The 9794-nt window shown below is 40.6% G+C and overlaps 1 protein-coding gene across 4 annotated transcripts in view; it reads right to left on the minus strand.

Moving 5' to 3' along the window:
* Positions 1-9794, minus strand: part of LOC110290928 (bifunctional heparan sulfate N-deacetylase/N-sulfotransferase 3) — a 156359-nt gene that overhangs the window by 32170 nt on the left and 114395 nt on the right. The window lies entirely within an intron of this gene.

Consider the following 9794-nt stretch of genomic DNA (forward strand, 5'->3'; position numbering starts at 1 on the left):
AGTTGAAAAAGCAGGATTCCATGAGTTTGGAGTTTATAATTTCAATCTATTGAACTTCATTTATGTTGTTGTGTTTCCAGTTAAGGATATAAATAATTAATGAGATCATTTAACTGTCCTTTGGTTTATATTTCTTAGAACACGGTGTCATGTAGCACATTAAACCCTTTTCTGCATTCATGGGTCTATCTTTACTCCTTACAGGAAATATCTCCTTAGAAACTGTTCAGTGCTCAGCTGGATACAATTCACCCTTGCTATGGTTGAAGCTGATGTAGAACAAACCTGCTCATTGAAAAATCCCACAATAAATGTGGGAAATTTTTATAATAAAGTAAATGTGCTTGCTATAGCTTTTGATTAAATTGACCTGGGATATAGAATGGTCATTTAGAAAGCCAGAATGAATCCAAGTATTTTATTTTTTTTTTGTTGGTTAGCTGTGGGGCAAATGGAACAAATTCTTCTGTCTACAACAAAGCAAGTAATTCCACGTGGTAAGAGGAATTTCCCCGTGTCGAGTGTTGTGTGGTTACTTAATAGTCGCAACCAAAATTGCAACAGGTCGTTGTTTAAACAACTGAAAGAAACATCCAAGAAAATTCAAGAATCAAGTAACAGGAATATGAGAAAAAGTCGCATTGAGATCTGACATGATAGATAGAAAAGAAGTCTCTACAATATAGGGCGGGGCATCAATATTCTGTGCTTCTCAAGGCAGAGTCTCCAGACTTTCAAGTGTGAAGTTCCAGTCTCTCTCTCTTCCTTCCTTTTTTGTATTTTTAAAATTTACTTATTCACTTTACAGACCAATATCAACTCCCCCCTTTTCCCCAGTACCCTTTGCACATATCCTCTTCTCATTCCCCCCTCCCCTTCTCCTCTGAGAGGAGAAGCCCCCTCCCTCGGTATTACCCCTTCTCCCTGCACATCAAGTCACTGCAGGACTAGATGCATCTGCTCCCACTGAGATCAGAGAAGGCAGCCCAGTTAGGGAAACAGTATCCACAGGCAGGCAATAGAGTCAGGGACAGCCCCCACTCCAGTTGTTGGGAGAACCATATGAAGACCAAGCTGCACATCTGCTACATATGGGCGCTTGGGGAGAGGGGCAGAGTGACTAAGTCCAGCCCATGCTTACTCTTTGGTTGGCAGTTCAGCTTCTGGGAGCCTGCAAGGATCCATGTTAGTTGACTGTTGGTCTTACTGTGGAGTCCCTGTCCAATCTGGGTTCCTCAATCCTTCCCTTAGCTCCGCCACAAGACTTCCAGAGCTCCATCTAATGTTTGGCTATGGGACTCTGCATCTATTTCCATTGTTTGCTGGGTAGATCCTTTAAAAGCACCAGTTCTGAACACAATTATTCAGCAATGTTCTACCTCCTCTTCAGGAAAAGATCTTAGAACTTTCATGAACAAAATATGTGGAGGGTAAGTTTTAAATAGTAGCGCGTCGATGCAGCCATGGTTTACTAACAATTCACATCAGTTTTATGATTTTGACCCTGAAGACTGAAACCTTAAGAAATTACCTTTCTGGTTACTTCTCTTAAAATAGCATCAAGTCTGTGGCAACTCCTCTTTTTCTTGTTGAGTCAGGGTCCCACTACATAGCCCAGGCTAGTCCTAACCTCACAGTGTCTCAGGGTGTTAGTGTTAGAGTTATGCACCACTGGCTGGCTCTTACGATTCTGGTCACCCCCTTCTCTTCTGACATTTGGAACTTTTTGCCCTTACTCCCTGCTTTGTGTGTGCACACATGGGCTCATGTGTGCAAGTGGAGGTCAGAGACCAACCTTATGTATGGTTAATCAGATGCTGTCTGTCTCACCCTCCACCACCCCTTTGAGGCATGGTCTTTCATGTCACTGCACTTCTCCCAAGAGGGAGGCTAGTTATCCAGTGAGCCCTTAATACCCACAGTCTCTGTCTTCCCAGCACTGGGAGTATACGCACATAGCCCATGCTAGAGCCCTCTTGTATGTGATTCTAGTTATTGAACTCAGATCTGCTTGTAAGTGCATTAATTAAAGATATATATTAACCTAGTTAGTTGCTAGCTCTATCCTTTTCTTTCTTGCTATGAAAGAGTTAGTTACTACTTGTCGCACCTCCCTGAATCGCGTCTGCATGGAGTAGAAAGTGGGAAACAGAGGTGCTGTGGTACCACTCTCTGACTCTAATGCACCCTAGTTTGCTATTCAATCGCAGAAGCACAGTTTTCACTGTGATGAAACGGGTACCTACCGTTTGACTTGCACAACTACAGAAAACAAAATGGCACCAGTATTGATAAAGACAGGCTATCCAAAATGAGTTAGGAGCTAGTTAATGATGCTGCTTTTCTGAAACTGAAGGTCCTTTGAAAGAACTGAGGTAATATTTATAAATTACTGATTGTAGCCCCTGTCTTAGTTAGGTTTGGAAAATAAAGGCTTTACTTCATGTTATAACCCTCAGATTACGTTCCATCTGAGGGCAGTCAGTGCAGGAGCTCAAGGCAGGAATGAAGCAGCAGGCATAGAGGGGTGACGTTAATTTGTCTGCTCCCCTGGCCTGCTCAGTTTAGCTTTTTACACATCCCAGGACCACTTACCCAGGGGTGGCAGGCCCCATGGTGAGCTGGTTCCTCCCACATCAATTGTTCATAAAGAAAATGCCCCACAGGCTTGCCTACAGATGGTCTGATGTAAGCATTTTTCTCTATGGAGGTTCTTTTTTCCAGATAACATTATTTTATGACAAGTTGACAGAAACAAAACAAAACAAAACAAAACAAAACAAAACAAAACAAAACAAAACAAACAAAACAAAACAAAACAGCACCAACAAGGATATGCTATAAGAGAAAAACTTCCTAGCCTGTAAGCATAGCACACCTCTTAGATTTTCAACTCCATTTCTTGGGTGCCAAACTAACACAAAGTACAATGCAAATAAAGAGAAGAATATCACCTCTTGGCCCTTTTAGATTTTGGACTCCAGCCTGGAGTTTGTTTTGTGCTCTTATAGAAATAGAAGGCAAAAGGGAGTGCAATTCATCAGAATACAAAACACTTCCATTTCTTTTAAAAGTATTTTTCAATGAATCATAATGTCCTCTCAGAAATGGATGTCATGTGTATCTTTTTCCAAACAAGTATCCTCTCCATTTTTTTTATTGGTTTAGTTACAAAGCCATATGCAGCAAGCAATAGGATTGGTGAGAACAAACCTATAAAGAGAATACATTTGGTCAGAAGGCTATCTGTTGCTACTGGTTATCTTGCAGAGGTGGAGGATAAGTCCCAGTTGCTGAAGACACCACTCACTTCAGACACAGGACTTAGAGAATCCTAACTGGATCTGACCCGAAAGCCTCCTCCCTGAGGACTAGCTTTCATGGTACCAGTGCCATGTGAGCTTCCAAAGAATGAAGCAACCAATATCCAAACAAGCCATGGTGCCTCTAGATGTCAATGACTATCATCAACATGACACGGTAATTCTAAAAGTGCAGTAGTGGCACTCACGTCTTAGTGGTAACTAAGTGGTTGGGTTAAGGATTACCCAACAGGGAGGAAGTCATGTTCAGTCCTGGAAATGCAGGAGACTGCTCGGGGATAGTGATGAAGTGGAGCTTGGAGGAGAACCTACAACCACCACGTTACTAAAAGAGCACAGCTCCTAACTGCATTCTAAATATTTATCCTCATACTTCAGGTAAGTGTAGCTCTCACCCCCTTTCAAAGATATTTCTATTCCCCACAGATGGAGATTATTACAGAAAACCACAATTGATTAAAAAGTAGACAACAAGTGATCGAGTGGTGCCCATCCCTAACTGATCCATCCACAGCCCTCCCCCTTAAACCAAAGGCTCAGGGATTGCTGTAGAAGAGAGTGTGGCAAGGCTGTGGGAACTGTGTCTTCTAGAAATGTCAGAGAAGCTACACCATGAAGTCTCAAAAACATAGCTTTGTAAAACCTAAACAAGGATGACTCTAACAGACAGGCTTCCCACCTTGAGACAGAGATCTCCAGGCGAGAAAGGAACCCAGAGAGTGGGAGAAGAAGTCTTCCCCAGGGAAGAGTTCCCTCAACTGACTATCCAATACCAAATGGTCAGTCTTGAAATTATATATATGACAACCAAATTAAGAGTTGCTAAATTATTACAGAGTGGAAAAATATCTTGAAAACAACAGAAATCCAAATAAAATAAAATAAAATAAAATAAAATAAAATAAAATAAAATAAAATAGTTTCCTCAAGGATTTATTCTTGTTTCCTTTAACTTGACATCACACATTTTCTCCTCTCACCCTACTGTGTCATGTTCCTCTCCGGTTATTTTCTTCCTGGACACTTTCCTATTTCCTTTGCTGACAAACAATATCGTTATGTCTGTAACTTTGTCCTGCCTATCATGTAAGAAACTGTGGCTCTGAGATCTTTGAAGGTTTTCAACTCTCGGGGATTTTATCTAGAACAAACACCATGAGTAAGACCGACCTTACAGTTGTCATCACAGTCATAAAGAAACTCACAGCATAGCCTGTCGCATAGCAATTGCATAGCGAGTAATATCTATTTATAGGACTGTAGTCATCGATGCTCCTACGAGTTTGAAGAACCATCATTTCTTATTTATAACAGTGTTCTAGCAGCTCAGCAGCACAGATCTGACATCTCTTAACACTTCCTTTTCTGTACTCATCCTTGAATCTCTTCTACTAGACAAAATTCTATGGCCAGTGACTTCAACTTCTCTCGTGGCATTCACTCAGAGCTTCTTAAGTCATCTTTGTCACTGACCCACCAATCTGAGACTTGGAAGAAGTTCTCCCATTTATTTCCCTCTGACATTAAGAGATACTTCAGTATAGCTTCAGGGAAAACAAAATGGCAGCTACCATTAACATGTTATCGTATGGTCCCAATCTTCCTCTTCCTTGCCTTCTTCTTACAGTTATTTATCTAACTGGGGTTGAATTCTGTTCCTTAGTCTTGGAGCAAGCATTTTTCCTTGCCAACTCCCTTCCCTGGAGGCCTAAACTCTTCTTGTGTGTGTATATTCACAGGGACATGAGTGGTTACGTAGACTGAGGAGCATATGGTGACCAGAGGAGGGCACTGAGTTCTCTCCATCACTCTCCACCTCATTCTGCCATGGAGGAAGGATCTCTCTTTGGAATGAAAGCTTGCACTTTTTTGTCTATGCTGGCTGTCTGCAACCTTGAGTGATATCTCTCTCTCTCTCTCTCTCTCTCTCTCTCTCTCTCTCTCTCTCTCTCTCTCTCTCTCTCATGAGCCTCATAGTGCTGGGGCTCAATGCATCCTTGTACAGCTTGTTTCATGGGTGTGGGCGTTGTGAAATCAGGTCCTCATGGCTGTTCAGCAAGAGCTCCTGACCATGGAGCTGCTCTCCAGTCTCACCTGAATATTACTAGATATTCTTTTCTATTCATCACTGTGCCTTTACTCTTCCATTCCACTTAGCAGTGATTTCAAACTTGGATCCCTCTTGGGATCAGTTTTTACTCTATCTAACCATCCTAAAAGTTTTAGAAGGCCAGGCCAGCAAGCAGGAACTCAAATCTCAATGCTTCCCACTAACAAGTCTTTGGAACCCACCTCTGACTTTGAGACATTCAATCTTAATCCCTGATGGTAGCTTTGTTCCATTGGCTTCTCAGCTAGGCACATACATCAAGTGTCTGGGCTTGCAGTGTTCTTTACTCTTAATACCAGGTCTCCCAAACGTGGTGTGGTCTATTATAGTTGCAGTATATCTTAGTATGGTGTAGCCACACGGTCTCTAAACCATATAGTACTTTAGTACTTGAAGTACTAAACCTTTGTACTTCAAGAGTCCACTAAACTCTTCCTTTCGTCTCTCATTCCCATTTATCGTCTTTTGCTTTCCATCCCAGTGAATACATCCCTGCATTTGTGTATCTGACTTATTCCTCCTGATGTAACTTCTCATGTTTCCACTTCATTCACATCTTGCATCTCCACTGGATTTTGTGATCTCTTTTTAACAATGATTGCAGTATATTGCCTTGAATAATTATAGGTTCCTGTCGTGAAATATGAATTCCCCAAGACCAATCACTATATTCTAGCCTTCACTGAACAGTTAAAGACAAATTTAAAAACTGAATTATGCAATAGGCAGCTAGTGTTGGTTGAATAGAATTGAAGTCTACATCATTGAATGTAGTCTTTCATCTTTTAATAGTGTGGAAGGTTCTATGCAAGCTACCAGGAACAAAAAGTAAGCACAAGTCAGTGAGGATTTAACCTTTTCTCTTGCTTACTGGAGTTTCTCATCACTCTCTATTGGGGTTATGCAGGTAAAAGAGAAGAAAAGATATAGCCGGCAAATGAGAAGAGAATTTTGAGAATCTGGCACATCATCCATACTTTGTGTTATCCTAACTGTTTTATGTTGAAGCCATTTTCATTCTTTTCATTGATTCCAATGGCATCAAACAGATGCGACAACTTTGATTTCCAAGGTTTCCATTCACCGAGTTCGGTTTTAATATTTGCCCCACACCTTACTCCTCACTCATCATTTAATGACCTCAGAGGAAAACTCCATTGCAGAATGATTTCCAGAAAGGCCTTACCATTTTGAATTTGAAATCTGACAAACTTTAAAAGAGACCCATGAGGGCAAATCAATTGCTCTCAATTAGGACAGGTTTCAAAGGTACAGGGGTGAGGTTCATGTCATTTAAAGCAATTTAGCTTGGCGTGTTTTGTTGTCTTCACCATTACTGGCTTAGTTTTTCCGGCTCTGCATTCAGAACCGAAACTTCAGCCCCCTGGTTACAAGCTAATGACTGATGAGTGACGGGTTCCTCTGGATAACAGAAGTGAAGTCACCGGAATGCACTGCCCTTGCTTCAGCTTCAGAACAAACGTTAACATTTCGTGCAGTAGTTTTAATGCTTACACCATTGATTTTCAATTAAGGTTAGCATTGTGTCCATGGCTTGTGTTGTTCTGATGTCTCTCATTTTTCTGAAAGACTCTCCTTCAGCTATTTAGAGAAGAGACACAGCTGATCTTGCACCATTAGACTTTTAGTGACAGAATAATGAACACAGTTCCAGCTGATGATAGCTTTAGAAGCGATTAATTAGAAGTCCTTTCTTATGCAGCCAGATACACACCACAAATGTGTTACTCAGTTTTGCAATGAAAATGTCCCGCAGAAAACCTTTTTTCTTTTTCTTAGTTTTAAAGCACTGCCCCCACAGCATAATGAAAACATAGAAAGGAAATTGAATTAAGTGTTTGAGGCTGTGTCTAATTTAACTTCAGAGACTTGGTAGACAAAAAATTATTTTTTAAAAAATATGACTGCCTGGAAATCCGACTTTGGCTCAGATGTGAATGAATTGAATTTTAGCAATCACAAGGACTGAGCTCACGGCGGGAGGCTTCAGTTAACACAGTAGCTTATGGGACTGGATCCCACTTGCGAGGGGAAAACAACACATCAAACTTACTGATTTATTTGGTGAATTAAAAGAAAAAAACCAACAGTACTATATGTTCAAAAGACAGGGACTCCCTGCTAAAGTTTCTGCTTTGTTTATATACTATTATTTTTTAAATGAACACACAAATAACATATTTAATTATAAATGCTAAAGCTAAATTCCATTTTGAGTTTTGTGAGGAACCTCCACACGAGTTTTAGAGTGGATATCTTATATTCCCACTAGGCAGCCCTTTTGACAAGGGTGAGACTCACAATGCAGTTTTTACTAGCATATCTCTGATATCTATGGTTGTTCAACATTTTTTCATATATTGATTGATGACTAGTATTTCTACTTTTGAGAGTTCTCTGATTCATTGGCCTAATTATTGACTGGATACTTTTGGAATTGTTTTGTTGTTTAATTTATTGAGTTCTTTATTCTAGATATTAGATTTCCTATCAAATTCACGCTGGTGAAGGTTTCCTTCCATGTTAGGATCTTCCTTCACAGTGTTGCTTCCTCTGCTCTGTGCTTGCTTTGTTTCTGATTATTTAAAACAACACTTTCAATATTTATTTTTCTTCTTTTATGATACTCCTTTAATCTAGTGTTTCATGAAAAGTCATGGGAGTTCCAAGTTAGTACAGAATTTCCTTTCTTTATGTAGAGAGTAAGTACTCTAATGGCAACAAAGAGCAGCATGAAGGAAAAATACCTGCTAGACATTTATGAAACAACCCAAGATGTCCTACCTTTACAAGATGGGAATGGGTGATGGGTCGCTTCCACACTAGCTGCCTGTAACTGTTTCAATTGAAACACACTTTAAAAAAAATTATTCTTCATTCATATAGTACACCCTGACTATAGTTTCTCTTTCTTCCCCTTCCTCAAGCCTCTCCATGCCTCCCCTTTCCACAGATCCACTCTGCCCCTGCTTTTCTCAAAACAGAGCAGGTCTTCCAGAGATACCAAGCAAATATGGTATAACAAGCTACAATAAGGCCAGACACACATTTTCACCTGAAGGGTGGAAGAGGAAACACAGTAGGTGATAAAGGATCCCAAAGGCAGGCAGAAGAGTCGGAGACAGCCTGAATCCCACTGTTAGGAATCCCACAAGAGCACTGAGATCCACAACAGAAACATATTTGCAGAGGGTTTAGCTTAGATCCACACAGGCCGCTGCTTGATCTCTTTGAGTCCCAGTCCGGTGACTTTGGATGATGTTTAAATAAATGAAATTTGGCATGAAATAAATTGAGAGCAGTAGTTTTTTCCAGGGCCGACCAGGGCAAGACAATATCAGCTGTAAGAGTCAGGTCAGAATGAAGCCGTGTAAAAATGTAGAAGGAACAAAAGATGAAACAGCTAAAATTTTGTGAGTCAGAACAGCAATGTCCATTTGCTGCAGGTAAGACAAGCAATTGTTTCGCAGTACTGGGAAAATGTCATCATAGGTATGGTGGTTTGACTAAAAATGGCCCTTATAGGCTCATATATTTGAATGCTTAGTCGTCAGAAAGTGGCACTACTTGAGAAGGATTAGAAGGTGTGGCCTTGGAGGAAGTGTGTCACTGTGGGTGGACTCTCTCTTCCTGCTGCTGTTGGATCCATATGTAGAACTCTCAGCTCCCCCAGCATTAAGTCTGCCTGTGTGCCACCATGCTCCACACCATGATGCTAATGGCCTAATCGTCTAAAACAGTCAGCAAGTACCAATTCAATGTTTTCTTTTGTGAGAGTTGCCATGGTAATTGTGTCTCTTTACAGAATAGAACAGTGCTCAAGACAATAGTGGTCTCTAACTCAGGTAAGAGTTTAGTGTATAGAAAATTGTAGGCAGATGAGATAGCTATTTAAAAATAATTTGTAGTGAGAACTCTATGTTTGGCTCATAGCTTGTTGTTCTTTAAATTCTAAATCTCTCAGAAGAAGTTATTTTTAGAGAAGCCATTCTACAGGAATACTTTTCTATATTATATGTTTCCTAACAACAATTTCTTAGGAACTATATAAACCACCTTGTTCAGAGGAACCCGCAGTTATCACTGTTCACATGGTAAAATTGTCAGCCCCTCCACACGGGATGAACTGCTGAGGAGGGAGCCAAGGGACTTGATGATGTTATAAAATAGAAATTTATATTTCTCTTGATTAAAGTGCAAAATAGCCTGACTTACAGAAAAACTTCAAAAATGTTTTGCTTCGACATCATCCTCACTGCCACCACCATCACCACCACCACCACCACCACCATCACCACCACCATCACCACCACCACCATCACCACCACCACCACCACCAC

Source organism: Mus caroli, chromosome 3 (assembly GCF_900094665.2).
Source record: "Mus caroli chromosome 3, CAROLI_EIJ_v1.1, whole genome shotgun sequence".
Taxonomy (NCBI): domain Eukaryota; kingdom Metazoa; phylum Chordata; class Mammalia; order Rodentia; family Muridae; genus Mus; species Mus caroli.